This window comes from Podarcis filfolensis (assembly GCF_964270895.1).
Source record: "Podarcis filfolensis genome assembly, chromosome: 2".
NCBI lineage: Eukaryota > Metazoa > Chordata > Lepidosauria > Squamata > Lacertidae > Podarcis > Podarcis filfolensis.
In genome coordinates this window covers 50,078,061-50,102,301 of record NC_139605.1, presented here as the reverse complement: position 1 = coordinate 50,102,301, position 24,241 = coordinate 50,078,061, and the positions used below count along the sequence as shown (strand labels likewise).

General features: G+C 43.4%; 1 long non-coding RNA gene across 1 annotated transcript in view; it reads left to right on the top strand.

The window, feature by feature from the left end:
• LOC310757900 overlaps positions 1-23,178 on the top strand; it is a 40,398-nt gene extending 17,220 nt beyond the window's left edge. Inside the window, exon 3 of the long non-coding RNA XR_014545555.1 lies at positions 22,968-23,178. This is a non-coding gene — a long non-coding RNA (uncharacterized lncRNA). The remainder of the gene's footprint in view (positions 1-22,967) is intronic.
• The last annotated feature ends 1,063 nt before the right edge of the window (positions 23,179-24,241 follow it).

Below are 24,241 nucleotides of genomic sequence, written 5' to 3'. Positions count from 1 at the left end.
ATCTGGGGATAGAGCAATAATTTCCTGATTGAAATCTCAGCAAGCTGCTGGTCAGAATCGGATTGTGTTTCCTTGAAGGAAAGTAAATATTGTAAACATGCTCCCCAACTAGGTAGAATCTCTCCCTCCTCTCTTCCCACCCACCTCCGCTTCTGCTGTTTGAATGTAAGGAGAAAATAACCATATTCTGGAACTTGCTGGAAAAGGCTGCAAAGAGCAGCCTGACTGGAAGCAGCCAGCTTGATTGATATTATTCATACATTCAGTCATTCAGAGCATTTATACCCCACCTTTTAGTCAAAAGGTCTCTCAGAGCAGCTTACAAAAAATAGTACAGCGGTACCTCGGGTTAAGTATTTAATTCGTTCCGGAGGTCTGTTCTTAACCTGAAACTGTTCTTAACCTAAAGCACCACTTTAGCTAATGGGGCCTCCCGCTGCCACCGTTGCGCGATTTCTGTTATCACCCTGAAGCAAAGTTCTTAACCCGAGGTACTATTTCTGGGTTAGCGGAGTCTGTAACCTGAAGTGTAAGTAACCTGAAGCGTATGTAACCCGAGGTACCACTGTACTAAGACAGTGCCTTCCCTCAGGCTCACAATCTAAAAAGCTACACACAAGGAAAAAGGGAAGGGAAGGAAGAGGAAGAACCATGCTCATGTTCTTCAATTTAAAGTTCTTATAACAGAATTATATTGTTCTATCTATGCAGATTCTGGCCGTTAGAAGAACAACATTGATATTAATAGTGGTTCTGACTTCCTTGCACTCGAAAAGAGTAGTCCTTGTTTATAGACTAGAACTGCCTATGTTTGTACAATTACTTCCCCTCAGCTCACCATGAACATTTGTAAATTAACTTTGTTTCCTAAGGCACAAGTCTGTGCCCACAGTGGAACTCTGTCACCCCAAGACTGCTTGAGCCTCCAGGGACAAAGGTGCTCATATTGACATTTAGAAGCCTTTGCAACTTGGGATTAGGGCACCCGAAGGACTATTTACCAGCTTAAACTTTAAGATCTTAAACAAGACTCTTCTTTGGTTGTCCCTGAGTGTTACTAAGGAAATGGCTTCTTTAGTGATGGCTTCCTAACTGTGGAAAGCTTTCCCCAGGAAGACCTGCTTGTTGCCTACTTTGATGTCATTTCAGTGTTAGGCAAAGACCTTTTTATTTCATAGAATCATAGAACTGTAGAGTTGGAAAGGACCAAGAGGGTCATTTAGTCCAACCCCCTGCAATGCAGGAATCTTTTGCCCATTGTGGGACTCAAACCCATGATCCTGAGATTCAGAGTCTCATGCTCTACCAACTGAGATATCCCACCTTTTGACACAAAGCTTGTTTTATCTCTGCTAGTTGCTTTTATCTCTTTTAAACCTTGTTGTTTTTCAACTTTTTTGTGTTTTTAACTGTTGTTCTTGTTATTATGATTCTTTCTAAGCCACCCTGGCAACTTGCTGAAGAGTGAGGTATAAATTCCTATAACAAACAAACAAACAAACCCATCCTATAAATAGCTTCCCTGAAGCTCCTTACAAATCAGGAAAGTAGGGAGTCCCAGGTCTATTCCAACTCTACTGCCATGTGGAATTAGAGACAGTTTGTCATAGTGGTTGGAGTTTTAAACTAGGACCTGGGAGACCAGGGTTCAAATCCCCACTCAGCTATAAAGCTCATTGGCTGACCATAGATCAGTCTCTGCCTAATCCACTTCACAGGGTTGTGAAGATAAAATGAGGAGGTGTACCTCAAGTTCCTTGCGGGGGGAAAGGTGCAATATAAATGTAATAAATACATTTTATTGTGTTTCTGGACTGTATCAAAATATAACATGATGAGAATCCATCAATCTATATTAGATCAGAAGATCACTTGATGTAAATCCATCAAGTAACCGTAAACAGCAGAGAGGTTGGGCAAGTCCAAACCCAAGTCACCCAAATGATGAGTCCTAAATGAAAAACCACAGATAATGATCTTAAGAACATAGAAGCCTGCCTTATACCAAGTCAGATCATTAGTCAATCCATCTCAGTCCATATATCTCAGTATTATTGACATTGGAAGGCAGCAGCTCTCCAGGCAGACGATATTTCCAGTCGTACCTAGAGACACCAAGGTTTGAACCTGGAGTCCCAACCTAGTACCTCGGGTTACAGACGCTTCAGGTTGTGTTTTTTTGGGTTGTGGACCGCCAAAACCCGGAAGTACCGGAGCGGGTTACTTTCGGGTTTCAGCGGTCACACATGCGCAGAAGCGCCGAATTGCAACTCGCGCATGCTCAGACACGAGTTGCGAATGCTGCGGGTTGCGAACATGCATCCCACACGGATCACGGTTGCAACCCGAGCGTCCACTGTAATTGTCACAGTGTAGAAACGATTTAACAGTTTCTACAGTCACCATTCTGGACAGAAGTAGTGAAACATCCTACAGCTCAGCTTTTCTCCATTGATTCAAGGCTCAAGGAAGAAAAGGATTGTTAACCAATGCCTTCTGACTCCTGACAAACCTCCTGAATAAGCAGTCAAGTGGCCTCTGTCTAAGCCTTGTCACCGGAGGCCTTACAGCTCTGTTCCAACAGTGTTGTTTGCAGGAAGGGTGCGTTTGTTTTGTTCATTCTGGGAGGAGACCTTGTGTACACTGTGTCAGGGAAGGAATGTGCAGAGAGCGTGTGTGTGTTTGTGTGTGTGATATATGCACAGCTGGAAAGTAAACAGGAGGGAGGGGGACAGGATGGAGGAAGGGGAGTGTGGTGATGAGATGGAATAGGTGGAATGTTAACAAGGCACATCTCTCAAGAGATCCGTAGGCAAGGCCCCAAGTCAGTAGTGCTGACTGAGAAGTGTCCCCCCCCCCCTTGACATTAATCCTGAGCAGTTTCCAGCTTAAACACACACACACACACACACACACACACACACACACACACACACTGGCTGAAACAGGGTTGCATTATATGGAGATCTACCCTGTGTAATAAGGCATTGTGTCACAACAGGTTGGTATCCTGCAACACTTGACCCTTGGGCCTCATTTCATGTGAGTGGCAAGTAGGGGGAAATAGCAATAGCAATCACAAAAACAATAACAATTTATTATTTATACCTCGCCCATCTGGCTGGGTTTCCTCAGCCACTCTGGGCGGCTCCCAACAGAATATTAAAAACACAATAAAACATCAAACATTAAAAAATTATCTAAACAGGGTTACCTTCAGCTGCCTTCTAAAAGTCAGATAGTTGTTTATTTCCTTGACATCTGATGGGAGGGCGTTCCCCAGGGCGGGCACCACTACCGAGAAGGCCCTGTGCCTGGTTCCCTGTAACTTCGCTTCTCGCAGCAAGGGAACTGCCAGAAGACCCTCGGCGCTGGATCTCAGCGTCCGGGCTGAATGGTGGGGGTGGAGACACTCCTTCAAGTATACTCCTTCAAGTATAATGGCCAAGGCCATTTAGGGCTTTAAAAGTCAGTACCAACACTCAGAAAAGTACTGGGAGCCAGAGTAGGCCTTTCAGGACCAGTGTTATATGGTTGTGGCGGCCACTCCCAGTCACCAGTTTAGCTGCCGCATTCTGGATTAGTTGTAGTTTCCAGGTCACCTTCAAAGGCAGCCCCACGTAGAGCGCAGTGAGGGGAAGGGGGTGGCAGAGAAGGCGAGGGTGGCAGGAATAAAGGGAATTCCTCACCCCACCTACTCTTGAATTCTGCCCTACCCACTGTCAGCATGCAGCCCCTGAAAGATTACCCCTCTGCAGGGACGGGTTCTCCTTGTGTGTGGGATCTCCATCCTTCTCTTTCCTAGCCACTGCCTTTATTCCATTTTTTAAATGGTACTGTCACATCATCTCTTAGCAGGCATTGATTTGGACATCTGGTGAAGCCGGGAAGAATCTGAAACCCTCTTTCAGATGGCCCTGCTGTGTTTGCTTTAAATGTCCTTACAATGTTCCTGTTAATTAAATTGCCGGAAACGTTTATAACCCAAACATATATTTCGAAGAATCCCTTGGCTTTAGTCATTTGGTACTTCTCTGAAGAGCCCAACTGAATCACTATGAGCGCAATCCTCACTCGTTTCCTAGTAACACTTTTTCCAGTCCGCTCTTGGCATTTGTGCCTTATTCTCCAGCCCTGCCTGCTGGCCTCATGGCTCTTCCAGAGTTATTGCTGGAATGTAATTACCACACAGATCCAAATGTTCATGCTTGGCAAAGGTATCACCTAGCTGTCAATGCCTTTAGTGCCCCCTCCATTTTAGTCTGTTATCTCCTAAACAGTGGTAGCCACAAGGTTGCTTTTCCAAAGGCTGTCAAGATGCATATTCAACGGATAAAATTTTACAATAGGGTCTATGCAAAACAATTGTGCATAATCATGGCTGTAATGGGGGGAAAGACGAGAATGTCGGATGCCAGAGTTTCAGCATCAGGCACCCAGTGCTTGAATATTACAGTGGTACCTCGGGTTAAGTACTCAATTCGTTCCGGAGATCAGTTCTTAACCTGAAACTGTTCTTAACCTGAATGGGGCCTCCTGCTGCCGCCACGCCGCCGGAGCACGATTTCTGTTCTCATCCTGAAGCAAAGTTCTTAACCCAAGGTACTATTTCTGGGTTAGCAGAGTCTGTAACCTGAAGCGTATGTAACCTGAAGCGTCTGTAACCCGAGGTACCACTGTATACTGCTGAGAGCACAGAAAGGAGAAACATACAAAAGGAAGCTGGGGTTTGTATGCCAGGATTTCTGGGATAATCAAGTTACAAAGAATAATTACTGTATGCCATCGTGACAGGAGCTCACCTTGCTGAAAGCCAGCAGGGTGTGATGAATTTGTCAACTTTCAAATTCCAAAAATGAGGGGTGCTAAAAAGTTGCAACACAACTTGGGAATTCAAAAGATATTTTGGTTAAATTAATATAATGTGTAAAATTGCATAGAAATAATTAAGAATGATTGCCAGGTAGAATCATAGAATCACAGAATCGTAGAATTGGAAGAGACCATGAGGGTCATCTAGTCCAACCCCCTGCAATGCAGGAATCTTTTTGCGCAAGGTGGTGCTTGAACCCACAACCTTGAGATGAAGAGTCTCAAGCTCTACTGACTCAGCTATCCCACTTGCAGTTATATTGTATATTAATATTATTTTTATTATTTATATATTATTCTTATTTAGTATTTAGTATTTACCTGACGTTTTCAAAAGGTAAAAATCTATTTTAAAAAAAGGTTTTCTGAAAACAGTCTTCAGAGTGGTTGTAGCAACCCAGCCAGATAGATGGGGTATAAATGATGTTGTTGTTGTCATTGTCATTGTTACTATTACTATTACTATTACTATTAATCAAATGTAGACGTACCGAGCTAATTGTTGTCCAGTCACAAAAATAATAGCAGATTTGAATTCCTCATACCCAAAAGCATATTTTTAAGACTGAAGAAATTTGCAAAAATTAAGTTTCACTCCTAAAATGACATACCATAAATTGACTACAGTATTTCTTGGTGGAAGATATGCTAGAACACCTGCAAATTTCATTCCCACATATGTGGCCGGGGAGAATGAGAAGATAGCGTTCATTGTGTATTAAACCCCAGGAAAAGGTTTTTGATAGAGATTGTCCAGTTTCCTTTTTTCAGCAGTAGGAAGAAAATTTGTTACTTGCTGGTTGATAGAGATAAATACATTATCCATAAGGTCAAAACAAAATTCCTTCCAGTAGCACCTTAGAGACCAAGTATGTTTGTTATTGGTATGAGCTTTTGTGTGCATGCGCACTTCTTCAGATACATCCATAAGGTGTGGGTGTTTCCTTTAACAACTCCATGGCAAACATTTTACCACATAAAATGGCATTCAGTGTGCTGTGGATCAGCTATATTAAAATGTATCTCTGTTTGACTGATTGCACCAATGGTTTTAACAAATAAATTTGATTTCACTCGCTCCAGCTGTGTACACGCCATACATTTAAAGCATATTGTCCCCTCCAAAGAATCTTTGGAACTATGGTTTGTTAGGAGTGCTGAGAACTGTAGCTCTGAGAGGGGTTCCCAGGATTCCTTGCAGGGGTGCTTTAAATGTATGGTGTACATGCAAGCTCAGTCACTTTCATAGCTGTCATGTGTCCCTTATTTGAAGGGACAGTCCCATATTCCAGCGCCATGTCCCGCTGCTGTCCCTTATTGATGGATGTCCCTTAAATGTCCCTTAAATTATGTCCCTTAAATTTCAAAGGAAGCAGCTCCTCTCCCTCCCTCCCTTCCGGCCAGGGAGGAGGGAGGCTCCAACTGTGTTGCTTGGCTGTGTTGCTCACCCAATAAGAAGTCTAAGAATGACTGGGGGGTGGAGCTTGCATGCCTTGTGTGTGGCTAGTTAATGCAAGCTGAGGGGGCTTTTGAATGCTGGACGCCATTTTGTTGCACGTGCTGCTGCAAACTTTGCAGTGCAAAGCCAGGCCGGGGAGCCATCTTAAGTTGAGGCTGCATAGGCCTTGTGGTGCATGTGATTCAGATTCTATTCAGTTGAACCTCTGGTTACAAAGTTGGTTGGACAGTGTTCTCGAAGCTACCAGCATGAGTTTGACCAGACTGCAGGAGGACAGGAAGACTGGAGTGCCTGGAACAGGTGAGGCTGCTGGTCCCTTATTTTCAAGGCTGCTGGTCCCTTATTTTCAAATCTGTAAGTTGACAGCTATGCACTTTGTTCTGCCTGACCCTGTTTTCAGACGCTAGCCACTGTCGCTGAACAATACTGAGGCAATCCCACAGGAGGAAGCTAAATATGCTTCTGAGCTTTTCAAAGGAACAGAGCACGTAACTGTTAAATATATTATCTCCCAGTGTGTATTGTTCTTTTTGGCTTTCATTTCCTGTTCTTGAGGGGATTAGGAGTTTAAGCCCATGAATCATTGCAGAACCTATTAATGCTGCCAGCCCATCTCAGCAACGAATATAAAGAAACAGATAATAATACCAGCTTCATTCAACCAGCACAACACAAACAAGACTTCACCAGTCTCTCATAGGTGCTTCCACTCCAGGGGTGTGGATAAGACATACAGCTGCCACTTGGTTAAAAAACAGAAAAACAGAGACAAGAGTAAAGACAGCCGCATTTCCCCAGTGATAAGCACATAATTCTTGAGGAGCTAAGGGGTTACTGAGATTGGCAGTCTGCGATACTTTAGGTAATTTCCCAGGTAATCACAAAAGCATCTGAGTCTCACACCTGAACTTGTTCCTCAGGTGTTCACTCTTGCCGTATATGAATTCTCACTGTCCATCTCAACTAAAGCCCAGCTTTTTGAGGGGTGCAGTAGACTGTATCTGTAGGCCCTGTGTGTGTACAGTTTATCACCTGCTTGAAGGAACTGTTCATTATTATTATTTTGTTATTTATATGCAGTCCATCTGACTGGGTTGCCTGAGCCTCTCTCTGGAGCTACCTATATGAAATTGGGTAGTATTAATCCCCTCTTGGTGGGCTACCATGCTTCCAAATTCCTTACACCTAGGTGGACAAACAAAAAAGTTGTGGCCGTTTCTCTTTCCCAATGCAAGTGAATGGGAGTACAAGATCTGGATCTGGCTCCAGATCGACTCAAACTGAATCAGGGCCAAAACCAGATCACTGAATCAGGCCTTGCATTGGATCAGAGGGTCCTTGCAAAGGCCTGCTATTTGGGCTGTGTGACGCGGGTGGCGCTGTGGGTTAAACCACAGAGCCTAGGGCTTGCCAATCAGAAGGTCAGCAGTTTGAATCCCCGCGACGGGGTGAGCTCCCGTTGCTCGGTCCCTGCTCCTGCCAACCCAGCAGTTCGAAAGCACGTCAAAGTGCAAGTAGATAAATAGGTACCGCTCCGGCGGGAAGGAAAACAGTGTTTCTGTGCGCTGCTCTGGTTCGCTAGAAGTGGCTTAATCATGCTGGCCACATGACCCGGAAGCTGTACGCTGGCTTCCTCGGCCAATAAAGCGAGATGAGCGCCGAAACCCCAGAGTTGGTCACAACTGGATCTAATGGTCAGGGGTCCCTTTACCTTTTAATCCCCTCTTGGTGGGCTACCATGCCTCCAAATTCCTTGCACCTAGGTGGACAAACAAAAAAGTTGTGGCCATTTCTGTTTCCCAATGCAAGTGAATGGGAGTACAATACAAGATTTGAATTTCTGGATCTGGCTCCAGATCGACTCAAACTGAATCAGGGCCAAAACCAGATCGCTGAATCAGGCCTTGCATTGGATCAGAGGGTCCTTGCACAGGCTTGCTATTTGGGCTGTGCTACATACAGCAAAATTACTTAAGTCACCATCACTGATCTCCAGGAGCACCTCTTATGTTAGGAGTGTGTATCTGGCTAGATTTTTTGAAAGGGAAGCGAGTGTTCCATGTCATAGGTATTGATTGCCCCACAGAAAAACAAATGCTATGGTGACAGCAAAACAATTGCTGTCTCTCACTATTGTCATTAAAAAGGGACTTGGAAAGCGACAAGGTGTTGTGGGACATCTTTTGACTGATCATGTGGAAAGGAACACCCTGGTCTCGATTCTCTCACCACAGAGTGTTGCCATGTGTGTAAGAGTAGAAGCACCAACGTCCTCTCGGCAGACTTTTCCTGTATTTGAAATCGTCTCAGAATATTCAAAGAGTAGAGAGCAAATTGTCTGCAATTTGTCGTACTTTCCTACAAAGTGCTTCTGCTCTGATGACTGAACGATGTCTCCAGCACAGATTGCCTCGCTGTTAGGATCTTCACTGAGAAAAGGTAGATCAGCGTAGGGGATAATTTCATTAGCAATTTCTCACGGGCAATCATCACATCTTCTTGGTTTCAGGGAAGGCACTAAGTCGTGGCAAAAGAAGATAATAAATCTGGGACGCTTCAGTGACTGTTATGGATTGTTATTATGGGAACTGCAGCTGAAAGGCCTTTGGCAATGCCTTCTATCTCAGCACAAAGATAAAATACTATCTTTTGATAGGGAACAAGGGTCTGCTTGTATTGCAGGTTACTTCCTTTCCTTTGATTGCTGTGTTGATTCTTATTGTGTTTGTCCTGGGCTGTGTGTTCTACCCCCTGCTTACAAATCTTGAGACTAGGCTGGGTCCAGGCAATCATTTTGAAGGCAGAAAGTGGTTTTGAGGCTGAGAGACATCGGTTTCCATGCATGCAGCAGTACATGTAATTCTTTTCTCCCACTGTTTCTTCTGGTCAATGAGGTTTTGCAGGATTATTATTATTAATAATAATTATAAAAAATCTGGCCACACACAAAAGAAGAAAACTGCAAAAGTGAATTTTGTCACAAGTAGTGATGTCTCTGTCAAACCCCCTTTAGGTGTCCGAAAAACAACAACAATGTATCTTCTGAGTCCACATCCTTAAGGGAAACTTAAGCTACCTTTAGGGCAAGTGTGGTGAAAACTTTTTTGCTCCAGTTATTGGTGAATTACAACTCCACCCTGTTCTATTATTGGACATGCTAGCTGGGTCTGATGGGGTTTTTAATTTAGTAACATCTGGAAAGGGTAGTATTCAACTACATTTTACTTAAGAGTAGATCCACTGAAATTAATGAACATGACTAAGTTAGGTGGATTAGTTTCCATGATTCTGCTCTGAGTAAAATTTAGTTGAATACCACCCAGAGGTTCCCCACACCTGCTTTAGGGATTTGGGCATGTAATATGTAAATCATAGAATCATAGAATCATAGAGTTGGAAGAGACCATAAGGGCCATCGAGTCCAACCCCCTGCCAAGCAGGAAACACCATCAGAGCACTCCTGACATATGGTTGTCAAGCCTCTGCTTAAAGACCTCCAAAGAAGGAGACTCCACCACACTCCTTGGCAGCAAATTCCACTGTCAAACAGCTCTTACTGTCAGGAAGTTCTTCCTAATGTTTAGGTGGAATCTTCTTTCTTGTAGTTTGGATCCATTGCTCCGTGTCCGCTTCTCTGGAGCAGCAGAAAACAACCTTTCTCCCTCCTCTATGTGACATCCTTTTATATATTTGAACATGGCTATCATATCACCCCTTAACCTCCTCTTCTCCAGGCTAAACATGCCCAGCTCCCTTAGCCGTTCCTCATAAGGCATCGTTTCCAGGCCTTTGACCATTTTGGTTGCCCTCCTCTGGACACGTTCCAGTTTGTCAGTGTCCTTCTTGAACTGTGGTGCCCAGAACTGGACACAGTACTCCAGGTGAGGTCTGAACAGAGCAGAATACAGTGGCACTATTACTTCCCTTGATCTAGATGCTATACTCCTATTGATGCAGCCCAGAATTGCATTGGCTTTTTTAGCTGCCGCGTCACACTGTTGGCTCATGTCAAGTTTGTGGTCAACCAAGACTCCTAGATCCTTTTCACATGTACTGCTCTCAAGCCAGGTGTCACCCATCTTGTATTTGTGCCTCTCATTTTTTTTGCCCAAGTGCAATACTTTACATTTCTCCCTGTTAAAATTCATCTTGTTTGTTTTGGCCCAGTTCTCTAATCTGTCAGGTCGTTTTGAAGTGTGATCCTGTCCTCTGGGGTGTTAGCCACCCCTCCCAGTTTGGTGTCATCTGCAAATTTGATCAGGATGCTCTTGAGTCCATCATCCAAGTCATTGATAAAGATGTTGAATAAGACCGGGCCCAAGAAATGTTGCTGTTGATGTTTGTTATTCAGGGTTTGGCAGTTTGAATAACCTCCCCTCAAAGCCCAATCGATTCTCCATTTCTGATTAATCTCAGAGTGGAAACTCAGAGACAACAGAAGTATCCTGGGACTGTCACCCTGTGAAGTCAGAAATTGTTGTCATACTGACATGTGCCTGTTTTTGTGTATTTTTGAAGATATGTTTACTGAGACATTTCAAGGGGGCTAAAAGGAGGTATGGGTGGTCACACTGACAGCTGTGAATGCCGCACTGGCCATCCCTGTTGTATCAGAAAAATAAAACAAGTTTTTAAAAAAGATGGCCATCATATCGCTTCTTAATCTTCTTTTCCTGAGACATATGAACTCCTTATACCTTTCTGCAAAGGACTTTGTCTCTATGTCCTTCAACACCTTTGCTGCTCTCAAGGTCTATCAACAGCTGTCAGCCATGGGACCTAAATGGAATATCCATGTGCGAACCAGATCCTTAAGAAACGCATCTGAGAAAGACATTGTCATCCCACGCTTTGCTCATGGGCATCTAAAGCACCAATGGGGAACCTGTGGCCCTCCAGATGTTCTCAGTCAGGGACGATGGGAGTTGGAATTGAACAACAGGTTTCCACACATATTCTTAAGGGTGCTACAGTTAGAAATGGAGCTTTGGGTGGATTCAATTGACTGGATCGGATCTGCTGGGCCAGATTCCCCTAGCACAACAGGGCTTTTCCCAACCTCTCCCCAAAGTTGGACCAGAAGGGGGAAGAGAGGGAAGACCATTTTGTTGGGGAAGCAGAAATGCTTGCACTGATGGAACATTTGTTTTTGTGCGACGTTGAATTCTTCCCAACACATTGGATGATTTGACTTCAAGTCTTATAATGGATGTTACAGGTGTAACAATGGGAGGCCAGCTGGAAGGCCTTTGTAAAATAAAGGGTAAAAAAGCTTTCCTAAATTATAGTTCTATATTTTCCAGCTGAGATATACCTTTGATGAAGCATATAAGTATCTTACATGCAAGGACCTGTTATTATGTGCGAGGCAAACATTAGGAAAGCAGATGCAAGCAGGGGGTGGAGGAGGTGGAGAGGTCTGGCTGTGTTAATGAAAGACTTGAATATGAATGGAACTGCTCAGTCAGTCACCAAAGGTTTCATGCCCCCAAGGAACCACAATTAATATTGTACTTCATAGCACCTATGTCTGCCTACACCCAACACCATAAATGAGGCTTATTTAAAAGTAGTGGCTGGAAATATTGCAGAAGTTTAGAGCTGACTGGGGCCAAAGTGGGTTTAAAAAAAACAACATAACAACTTTTGATACTTCCCAAAACACTGGAAAGGTGCGCTTGAAAGTTCGTTGTTGGTTCTGTGTGCAAGTGCATTGGTAATATTTTCCCACCCAAATCTGTACTGTGATCAAAATTGCTGAACAGAATTGTACTGGTAGTGTGCAGCTTGACCATAAATCAGTGATATAGTTACCTTGGTTTGTGACAGGGCTGCAGATGACATGGAGATTTGCCTGCCTGGTGTGGAGACTGTGGATGTCACATGTCATTTAGATAGCCTGCTAAACAGGGCTGGGCAGGAGCCATTGGTTGTGGTGTGTTTTGCCACCAATGACACAGGGAAATGTAGTGATGCAGTGGGTTGGCGTCTGTCTGCCTCACGAAACAATGGAAGAGTGCGCCTTCAGGGACCAAGTCAAACAGTTGGAGACTTACAGTGCCTGCTGTGGCTGTAGAGACCAATACAGGAAAGACATGTCTTGCTGTAGTTGGGGTAAATGAAGGTATCTGGTTGTGCTGATGCAGGTGTGGTTGCCTCACTCTGGCCAAGGATAAGGTCAGCCCTGCTTCTCCAGCCCACTCCCAGTCACTAGCTAAAGGAATCCTTGCTGCTCCTGGATTTTATGAAAAAGAAAAAAGAGAGAAGATGACAGCATACCCCCAAATTATCAAATGTTCTTTCTCAGCAGTTGGACATAGTCATTAAACAGCACTGAGTATAAGATGCAGACTTGCTTTGTTTCCCCTAGCCAAATCCCAGGGGCAGGTCCCCATACCCTCTAACATTTCTCCGATGAAAATAGGGACATTCTAAGGAAAAGTGGGACATTCTGAGATCCAATCAGAAACTAAGGCAGCTTCTCTAAATCAGGGACATCCCTAGGAAATAGGGACACTCGGAGGGTCTGAATCCCTCTCTGTTGCCCTTCCACTATTACCACTGCTCCCCATCCTATCCCTATCAGCCAGCAAATTCCAGCCACGGTGCTTCATTTCCACTGTCCCTCATTCTCACCCTGTGCCAACTGCATGCTAAATTATTTGGAAATATTTGTTTCAGGTGCTGGATAAAAGCAACAATGTTTTTATCAGACATTTACAATTAAAACACACAGACAATGCTCGCAACGCAAACACCCATTTTTAGCCAACTTGAAGCTTGTTTTGTAAGCATTGGGTTCACAACGGCTAAAAATGGATGTTTGCATTGTGAGCATTATCCTCACTCTCAAAACAAAACAATAAACCTTTCAAAAATGCAGTTCTACACTATTTACATTTTCAAGGTCTCTCCCACTCCCCCACCCCCCAAAAACCCACCATGTATACATGCAACCTAATCCATTTTTCCCTAGGTGCCAAAGAAATCCATGGATTCTTTTTTTTTTATAAGCTGGAAAAAGTCTTCTCCCCATCATCTGAACCTCCTTTGCCTTTGTTATAGAATCATGAAAGCAATGACTCACACAGCAGCCCTCTTTAGCATAAACAGCAGCTCATGTTTATCTTTTTGTAGCTCACCATAATCAAGATTTTATCGCTTTGCTGGGGATGGCTTCATTTTATTATTATTGTTATTTAGGCTAGCTGTCATCTCTGTTGCAGGGGAGAGCTTGTTTGTTCATACTTGCAGTTTTAAAGGAATTCCCCCCTCTATATATTCAAAAAACACAACAAAGCCAGGGGGGTCATTGTGGCATTGATTCTCCCAGCACAGACTGGAGTGAGAAAGAGCTGACAGAAGCGCAGGGCGGGAGATCCTTCCCTCCCTCCTTCACCCCTTTTTAATTCAAGAAATAAGGTCTCGCTTATATGAATGAGGGGCTGAGCTTCATTCACAGGTTGAGTGAATAACAGATAAGACAGACAATGGCAAGTGGCTTCCTAGCTGCAGTGCAGCTTGGAAATCCCGAAAGGGGGACTTAATTCCTCACGATGACTCATCAGTATATGACAGATGCAAAGACTGTGCTGTTAAAATATTAAGGAATTAGGCAGTCTGGATCTTTTATTTTTGAAGAGTCTGCGCGCTGCAAACAAAGGCAGAGAGATCTCCTTTGACAAACGTGAGCCTGTGAATGGTGGTCAAGAAGGCTGGACATAAAGGTCCCTGGTTCAATAGGATGCATAAAACAACATGTGCTTGACTTTGAGCATTCCCATCATGGCCTGTGAAATGTGTTGCATACTAAGCAGGCTGGGGAGCCCTGCTGATGTCAGCGAGCTGCAAGCAAGCATGAACCCAGATGCTTTGCTCAAAGCGTGTGGGGAGGTCATTTCTGTTGCTCTGTATGACTACTGAGCTTTGGGCAATTGCATCTTCTTGGTACAGAAGAGCAAGGATATATAATTGGATGCATTTAAAATTTTATTTAGAACATTTATATCCCGCCTTTATTCCATCATGCAGCTCGAGTTGGTGAACATGCAGCTCCCAGGCAAGACCTGGACCTGCTTAGCTTCAGTCAGGTGGCTGCATCACATGCTCTCACACCATGTCCTACTGCTCTGATCACATCTAGAAGCATAAGAAGCTATCTTAGTGGTCCAGCTGGCTCAGTATTGTCTACATTGGCCAGCAGCAGTACTGCAGGGCTTCAGACTGGGGTCTCTCCCGGTCCTACCTGGAGATGCCAAGGACTTGACCTGAGACCTTCTGCATACCAAGCAAATTCTGTACAACTCATCTTGATTTGCACGCTATGGGCTGCTCTGATTAGCAGGATAACTCCAGAAATGTTCAGAATGACTGGGGCCTAGCTGTGAAGGATGAATCAGAGCACAAACAAAACAAATCAAATCAAATCTGGTAGGAACCAATGCGCGCACTGAATACAAGCCTCTCTTAAGACCCTGCTTTGGAAAGCACACCAATATGACCCAGACCACTTCAGGCACAGACTGCTTTTGCATCTGTTTACAAATGCACAGACTTGAGGACAGGTGGAAATTCGTAGCATTAACTCCCTCAACAGATGCTCCAGAGTTTGCTGCTCCCCATCAGACTTCTCCACCTGTGCCGTAAGATTTCTCACAAAGAGCAACTTTGTCCTTTTCTCAGATCCAACTCAGCCCATCCTTTTTCTAAGCTTGCCATTCTAAACTTTTGTGTCATTGGAACTAATTATTGGAGATCCAGTTTTCTAAAGAACAGTTTGATGACATCATCTCCCACAAGAAGAGAGCTCTTGCTAAATGGCTCTTTCCTCCCAAAAGCGACTGCAATAATTCGTTCCTGTGACAAGAAATCACCTGTACTTGGCCAACTATTTTGCTGAACAAATCCAGACTGGTTTGGCAGGTTTGACCTCAAAAGCAGCCTTTCTGCTATCCAGACCACAGCCTTGCAACCATAGAATCACTGTGTTGAAAGGAACATTGAGGTCTCCCAGTACAACTTCAATTCCATAAAAACATGTGTGTGGCATAGGTCTCTGCAACAGGGTTCAGATGGAGGAAAGGTTTGCTGCCACATGCTTCTACCTACACATATTCTGACAGTTGTATCTCTCTCTTACATGTACCCCATGAAGTTGCTGTGTGAGGTTTGGAGAAGTACTGGAAGGACTAGCAGGACCTAGGGCAGGGATGAGAGCTCCTTGGCCATCCCTGTGTTGTGTTGTGTTGTGTTGTTGTGTTGTGTTGTGTTGTGTTGTGTTGTGTTGTGTTGTGTTGATTAAATGGTTTCTATACCACCTTCACAAAAAATAATGACAATAAAATAAGGCAGTAGAAAAAATAATACATACTAAGCAAGAATGTTAAAAACATTTTTTATAAAATACATGTTGTTGTTGTTTAGTCATTTAGTCGTGTCTGACTCTTCGTGACCCCATGGACAAGAGCACGCCAGGCACTCCTGTCTTCCACTGCCTCCCGCAGTTTGGTCAAAATAAAATACATAAAGAGCATAATTTGAAATACAGTTATACCTCGGGTTAAAGTCGCTTCAGGTTTAGCATTTTCAGGTTGCACTCTGCGGCGACCCGGAAGTAATGGAACGCATTACTTCCAGGTATCGCCGCTCACGCATGCACAGACGCTCAAAATGATGTCATGCGCAGAAGCGGTGAATCGTGACCCGCGCACACACGGGTTGCATTCTGCTCTGGATGCGAACGGGGCTCTAGAAAGGATCCCATTCACATCCAGAGGTACCATTGTATCAGAACTTAAAAATGTCTTAACCCATCATCCTCCAAAAGCCTGACCAAAATAAAGTGAATTTTTACCTAGCATGTAAATGAATCTCAAATTGTTAAAGTACAACTCCCATTTTCCCTGGCTATTGGCCGTGCTTGCTGATAGGTGTTGGGAGTCCAACAACATCTGGAGGGCCAAGCATTTCCCACCCCTGGGCTGGGAAACTTAAGTCAGCCTGAACTGAATCTCGTTAGCTCTTTCTGAGAGATGCATCCGTGCAAAACCCTGGAGTAGGTCAAATACTTCAGATAATGTAAACCAGCAGAAAAGGGTCAACTGCAAATGTAGTTTATAGAATCCTGCACTGAATTAGGCATGCTTAGACGCACTGAAATCAGTTGACTGACATGTACCTGACATGGTGCTGGATTACAGTCACATGCGCTACAGCATTTCAACAAGGATTTATGACATTTGGTGGTTATTTTAAAGCTTTCCATCCTCACACACTTCAATGGAGGTTGTTTTCAAAGAACACCTGAAAATCTGTTTGATCAGTACCATTTGTATTAACGTATGGTTCATGAGGCACTGCCTGCCTCAAAAGGGCAGAGCAAAAATGCACTACCTCAATCAATAGTGTAACACACTGCGTAGAGGGTGGCCCATCTCTTGCCCTCTTATGTAATGGAATGAGATCTCTCCCCTGGAAGCAACATTCCTAGCTTGCTTGAGATGCCATGGGTCTAATTCTTATAAACTCTCAATGCCAGGGAGAGCTGCAGATGTCCACAACAAATGTGTCAGATGCTGGAGAGTTTTGTGCAGTCTCATCTTTGACGTTTTCAGTGCTCGCTTTCCCTTTTTCATCTTTCCCGAAACTAATATTTTTGTTGTTAAACTTTTATTTTGCCACGTACTTAAAATAGTTTTATATATTTTTAATATATCACGCCGAAAAAGAAAAAGCACCTGAGAGTCAAAGCGTAATATTCCAAAAGGTGGTGATTTATCCAAAAAGTAAATAACATCCATAGCAAATAATGTGATATTAATATGGTTGATATGTCACTGACCCTGATCTAGGGCTGTGGACTGTCATATGGACGCAGTACAGTGGTACCTCGGTTTTCGAATGTCTCCGTTGACAAACATTTTGGTTTTCAAATGCCATAAACCACGAAGTGAATGCTTCGGTTTTCGAACACACCTCAGAAGTCGAACATGCCACGTGGCTTCTGCTGAGTGCAAGATCCTAAGGCGTAGCTGTCAGCTGTTGAGTTTTTGGTTTTCAAACGTTTCAGAACTCTGTGACTGTTTTCGTTTCACTAGAAAGTGCACCCTCTTTTCCTTTGTGGTGGCCACATTTAGATATACGCCTAAACATGAAGGAGGAGCAAGTGGATAGTACCCACTCTAGTGTGGTGTAGTAGTTAAGAGTGGTGGACTTATAATCTGGTGAACCGGGTTCACTTCCCCGCTCCTCCACATGCAGCTGCTGGGTGACCTTGGGCTAGTCACACTTCTCTGAAGTCTCTCAGCCCCACTCACCTCACAGAGTGTTTGTTGTGGGGGAGGAAGGGAAAGGAGATTGTTAGCCGCTTTGAGATTCCTTAGGGTAGTGATAAAGCGGGATATCAAATCCAAACTCTTCTACTCTTCTTCTGTGTATGTTCAGTGAAAGAGAGGAGACATGCACAAACTGATGCTGGAGAGGCTCCCTTCCCATGGTGAGTGGCTCTTTTAAGAGGGACTCCAATCACATTGACTCCATCAGACATCATGCCAAACACATGTAAGGGTTAGAGGTGCCATCCCCTCCCTTTACAATATAATTTCACTTAAATCAACCTCTAAATTCTATCTTGAACATCAAATTATTATTATTATTTAATTGAAAGAAACTTGTTGGCAAGCAGATGTTACTGATTTCTTTTAACAAAGCAAAAGGGAGGGAAAGGAGGGGCATTGCAGATATTTGGGCCACCATTAAATCAGGTTCTTTGAGGAACAGTTGAAAGAATTGGCTATGTTTAGTCTGAAGAAGAGGCGATTGAGACATGAGAGCTGTCTTCAAATATTTGAAGGGCTGTCATGCAGAAGGTGAAATAGAGATCTTCTCTGCTGCTTCAGAAGGCAGGACTAGATGCTGGCTAAACCTTAGGAGAAGAGACGCGGGTGGCGCTGTGGTCTAAACCACAGAGCCTAGGGCTTGCCGATCGGAAGGTCGGCGGTTCGAATCCCCATGACAGGGTGAGCTCCCATTGCTCGGTCCCAGCTGCTGCCAACCTAGCAGTTCGAAAGCGCATAAAAGTGCAAGTACAGTGGTACCTTGGGTTAAGTACTTAATTCTTTCCGGAGGTCCATTATTAACCTGAAACTGTTCTTAACCTGAAGCACCACTTTAGCTATTGGGGCCTCCTGCTGCTGCCGCGCTGCCGGAGCACGATTTCTGTTCTCATTCTGAAGCAAAGTTCTTAACCCGAGGTACTGTTTCTGGGTTAGCAGAGTCTGTAACCTGAAACGTATGTAACCTGAAGCATATGTAACCCGAGGTACCACTGTAGATAAATAGGTACCGCTTTGGCGGGAAGGTAAACTGTGTTTCTGTGTGCTGCTCTGGTTTTGCCAGAAGCGGCTTAGTCATGCTGGCCACATGACCTGGAAAAACTGTCTGCGGACAAACGCTGGCTCCCTCAGCCAGTAAAGCGAGATGAGCACCTCAACCCCAGAGTCATCTGCAACTGGACTTAACTGTCAGGGGTCCTTTACCTTTATCTTTTTAAACCTTAGGAGAATGGGATGAGTTATGAAGCTGCCTCAGAGGGTGGTGGACCCCACATCCCAGAAGGCATTTAAGCAAAGGCTGGACAACCACCATTCTGGGATGCAGTGGTAGTGACATCTTGCACTGAGCAAGGGGTTAACCAGTTAACCCTTGAAAATCCTTTCCCACTCTACAGTCCTATGATTCATTCGGTAGGTTCTGCACTGCTGTTGTTCATTCACTCTGAGGGCAAAGCAGTGTTACGCTTCTGTACCAAAAATCCGTCTCCACCCTGCACCCCCCATTATATTGCACACCCATCATTTTGTGACTATTTCCTAGTGAGGAGGATGAAGTCATGTGGCAGAGGAGAGCACATAAAGACACAAAGAAAAAGGGGGAAGATTTCTGGTTTCTTCCTTTATCTTTCCAGTAAAGCTGCAGGAAGTTTAAGTGGCGGTGATTCATTCATTTAACCAAGGGAAACCCATATTTGGTGCCTCAAACCCAAAGTCAGAAGACGTAACCATCATGTAGGTCTACCACATGCCCCCAGAATGAAGATCTCCTCTGACAACACACCTCTTAATGAGCCCTCATTTGAGATCCAAATTTACTTCTGCTTTCCACAAACCAGTGATTATATCAATTTTCTTGCTCTAAGTTACAGGCTTTAGAAATGCCCAACATGGAGCTGAAGTTGTTGCAAGCAGGTGGGCAGGATTATGAGTACATAAGGGTGTCTGCCACTGTTTTTAGAGGTTGGTAGAACATTCTTAACCCCTGAATTCTCAGGTTTTAAACAACTGAAACAAGAATTGAACACTTTCCACTTGGCATCTGTGGGGGAGGCTCCATTTCAAGTAACTCGTGGCCCTCCAGATGCTGTTAGGCTACAACTCCCATCATCCCTGACCATTGGCCATGCTGGTTGGAGCTGATGGAAGTTGGAGTCCAACAACATCTGAAGGACCATAGATTTCCCCATCCCTGCTCTATAAGACTACTACAGTGGTACCTCAGGTTAAGAACTTAATTCATTCTGGAGGTCTGTTCTTAACCTGAAACTGTTCTTAACCTGAATGGGGCCTCCCACTGCCGCCATGCTGCCGCTGTGCGATTTCTGTTCTCATCCTGAGGTAAAGTTCTTAACCCGAGGTAATATTTCTGGGTTAGCGGAGTCTGTAACCTGAAGCATATGTAACCTGAAGCGTATGTAACCCGAGGTACCACTGTACTCCCTCATCCACATTTCTGTTTGCCCCATGATTTTTATTCACAAGATGGAGAGGTTCTTTTTTTTGTCCCACCACTTTCCCCAGGAAAACCCACTGTTTACCACTCAGTCAGAACAAACATCAGTTGGCAGACAACAAAGAAACCTCTTTGACCTTTGGTTAAAGATCACAGGACAAAGGGGAGGGGGAATCACGGGGGAGGGGATAGCCTTTCGGGCTATTATTACTATTAATCATTTCCTTTCTATACCACTTTTTAAAGAAAGAAAATCTCCATGTGATTTGCAACCTAAATTAAAACATCAAATGAACCAATCCAGAATAAAACATTACTGAAGAAAGTGAAAAATAAAGTATACATTCAGAGCAACATAATTAACAGGGAACTAACATATTACCTTAAAGATTTCAACAACAACAGCAACAACAAACTTTACAAAGGAGGTCAGCTACAGTATGTGCATTGAATGCAGCAAAGTTAACAAAAATAATTTTATCTGAAACATTTCAAAAGGAAACATTACTAAAGGAAGTCAAATATAAAATGCGCATTTGGAACAGCATAGTTAGCAAGGGGATAAAATCTGTGGTTTGTGTCCTCTGTCTAGACCATGCAGCTGTGCAATTATATGCAACCATCCATACATTCCCTCACTGCCATCCTATGAAGAAGAGATGTACAATATATTGTACAATAATTTCATCATCCTTTCCACTTTGCTTTAGAAGACTGCAATTTGCTACTTAATAGCACACTGCCAATTCCCTTCACTTTGTCTTCAATCTGTGCTAATATTCTCCCTGCAAACCTAGTGGAAACCAGCAGCAAAGTACTAGTATTCTATAAGAATTGCTGAAATATTGGAAAACAACAAACTCTCTGTCTCTGTCTCTCTCTATAATATTAACATGTCACCTTGCAAATTATATGGTCCATATATGAAGTAAATGAAAAACGATTTTATTATTTAGTTTAATTAATTAATTCACAGGCTGTTGAATTAATTAGGGGAGTTTACAAAGCCAGAAACCTCTATAAAACTACAAGACTAGAATACAAATAAAATGAAAAAGTGTATTGTCCATAAAATATCCACCATCAAAAGAAAACACTAAGCAGTGCATTTTAACAATTAACAGTCCAGAAATGCCTGAACTAACAAGCAAGTTTTGGATAGGAGCGGGTCTAAAACACGTCACAGCTGACACCTCTCAGAGGAGGACATTTTGGTTCATTACAATCAAAATCTTTTGAGACTTTCCTGCAAGTTACAAGTTGCAGCAGAGAGAATAGAAGAGCAGAAGCAACTTAATGATGCCCATAACTTTCAATTTTCAGGGAAACCCACATTGCATAACCTGGGAAAATTACTATATGGTCAGAGGAGATATAATTTTAGAAGCCAGTATCTTGTGTAGGTGGATATAAAAGAGGGTTTCCTCCAGTACAACAACCTGTTTAACATCACTTGTGTCGGCCTGAGTTAAGGCTTGTTCTGTAATTAGCCATGAAAATGTTATCTCTTTAATCTTTTAACCGATGGAGCTGCAATTATTTGCAATGAAATGACGCCAGTTCCAGAAGAATGGGTTCTGTTCATCCTCTGTCTCTTCTCTCCGGAATGTAATACCTTGGGTTTGCCTGTGAACATATCTGCAGTGTACTCCTGGAAAGATAACATTGTTGCCTCTGTGCAGAGAGCCCCATAAAATCCCTTGATGTTACTGCAATGTATTAGGCATGTACATGGCCCCCAAGATTTACTCTGCATCTGTGCATTTTTAAAAAATCTGCTTTGGAGCTGCTCTGCTCTCTCTCTGCTTTGATCTCTGTTTCTGGTTCCACGTCACTCTGTATAAACAAAGCTCTGTGTTTCCCCATTCATTATAATGGGGAATTTAAACAGCTATAATTTTTCCTCTTTTGGCCAAAGTGGATGAAATGTAGGAGCTCTTCCAGAGAGGATTAAGCCCACTGAACTGTCCAGGGGCTTTGTGTGGCAGAAGGAAAGAGGTACCACTTTCCTCTGTAATAGGGTTACCATATTTCAAGCAGAGAAAAATCCTGACAGAAAAGTTGTTGAGCTTTTTTGGCAAAATCGCAAAAAAAAAGTACAGTGGTACCTCAGGTAAAGTATAGAATTCATTCCGGAGGTCCGTTCTTAACCTGAAACTGTTCTTAACCTGAAGCACCACTTTAGCTAATGGGGCCTCCTGCTGCCGCTGCACTGCCGGAGCACGATTTCTGTTCTTATCCTGTAGCAAAGATCTTAACCTGAAGCACTATTTCTGGGTTAGCGGAGTCTGTAACCTGAAGCGTATGTAACCTGAAGCGTCTGTAACCCAAGGTACCACTGTAAATGTCAAAAAAGGCACTGCCGACATGGGCTGTCATGCACCGATTTTCCCAGACATTTTCCTGATTTCCGCCCAGACACTGCTGCGGACTGCAGTATTCCAGATATGTCCTGGAAGTAACCCTACTCTGTAATCCCACATAAGAGAAGTGGCTATCCCTGTGACCTTAAAACAATTAAGTGGCTGGGTGGTGTACATTGTTTCTTGTACGTATTTTAAAAACTTTGCTGCTTTGCACTTTCTTTCTGGAGCTAGTTTGTGTCCTTTGACAGGCCTTTACAGCCCTCCAATAAACTGTATAATCTGAGGCTGTCTAGAATGTTGTGACATAGCATGCAACCATTATGACTAGCAACCATTGATAGCCTTTGCCTCAATTAATCTGTTTAATCCCTTTTAAGGCTGTCCCAGTTGATGGATATCACTACACCTTGTGGCAGCAAATTCAACTATGTACAGTAGCTCCAGTCCCTGATCATTTTGATTGCCTTTTTCTGCAACTTTTCCAGCTCTAAAGCATCCTTCCTGAGATGCAGCAACCGTGGATTTGTATACCTGAAGGAGCGTGTCCACCCCCATCGTTCTGCCCGGACACTGGCGGTTCCCTCACTGCAAGAAGCCTAGTTACAGGGAACCAGGCAGAGGGCCTTCTCAGTAGTGGCACCCGCCCTGTGGAACGTGGAACGCCCTCCCACTAGATGTCAAAGAGAAGAACAACTACCAGACTTTTAGAAGACATCTGAAGGCAGCCCTGTTTAGGGAAGCTTTTAATGTTTAACAGACCACTGTATTTTAATGCTTTGTTGGAAGCTGCCCAGAGTGGCTGGGGAAACCCAGCCATATGGGAGAGGTATAAATAATAATAATAAATAATAATAATAATAATAATAATAATAATAATAATAATAATACATTACGGTACCAACAGTTTTATTACTTGATCCATTTCCTGGTGATTCCTAATGTAGAATTAACTTTCTTCTCTTTTACAACTGACATACACTGGGTTAGGAACTTCCCTGAGTTATCTACAATGACCCTGCGATCTCTTTCTTGGTCAATCACGGTCAACTCAGACCCCATCAGTGTCTATGTGATGTTAGGATTTTGACCTACATGTGGCTGCATGCACATTTATTCTTATTCATGCTAAATACTTCTGAATAATTTCTGATGTCATATAGCACCCAGCCAATCTCCCCATGTTTGTCATATTGGACTTCCACCACATGCAAAGACATGCAACTTCCATAGATCTATCACTGCATTTATGATGGTTTGCTTCTACTTTAAACATAGCTCAGAGCAGACTGTGACATGGAATATCAGCTACCATTGTGCTGATAAGTCACTCCTCTGTTATCTAGCTAGCACTGGGACTGCGCCACCCATTTTGGGCATGGATTGATCACCTTGGTAGAAGGAGAGCCATTATCTAAAGCGATTAGTGTGCTCTTATCCTTAGAGTCTCACTCAATTAATCATGCATTGGCTGTGACTTACAACTATTTGCCGCTCCTAGCTGTCACGGTGTCAGTAAATGTTGGCATACAAGGGCGTGCTCAATTCAACTTCCTGGGCTGGTGGCAATTTCTGAGGGTAACTTTTTCTTTTTTTAACTCCAGCAGAAGACTGAGAAAAAATGAATGGAGCCTTAATAAATAATAGTGGGAAGTGGAAAGAGGATGTTTGAGTACTACAAGCCTGTTGATGTAATAAACAAAATAGTTGAAATGAAAAAGGTTCTCATAAGTTGTGGGAAAACCAACCTTTCATTCTAATA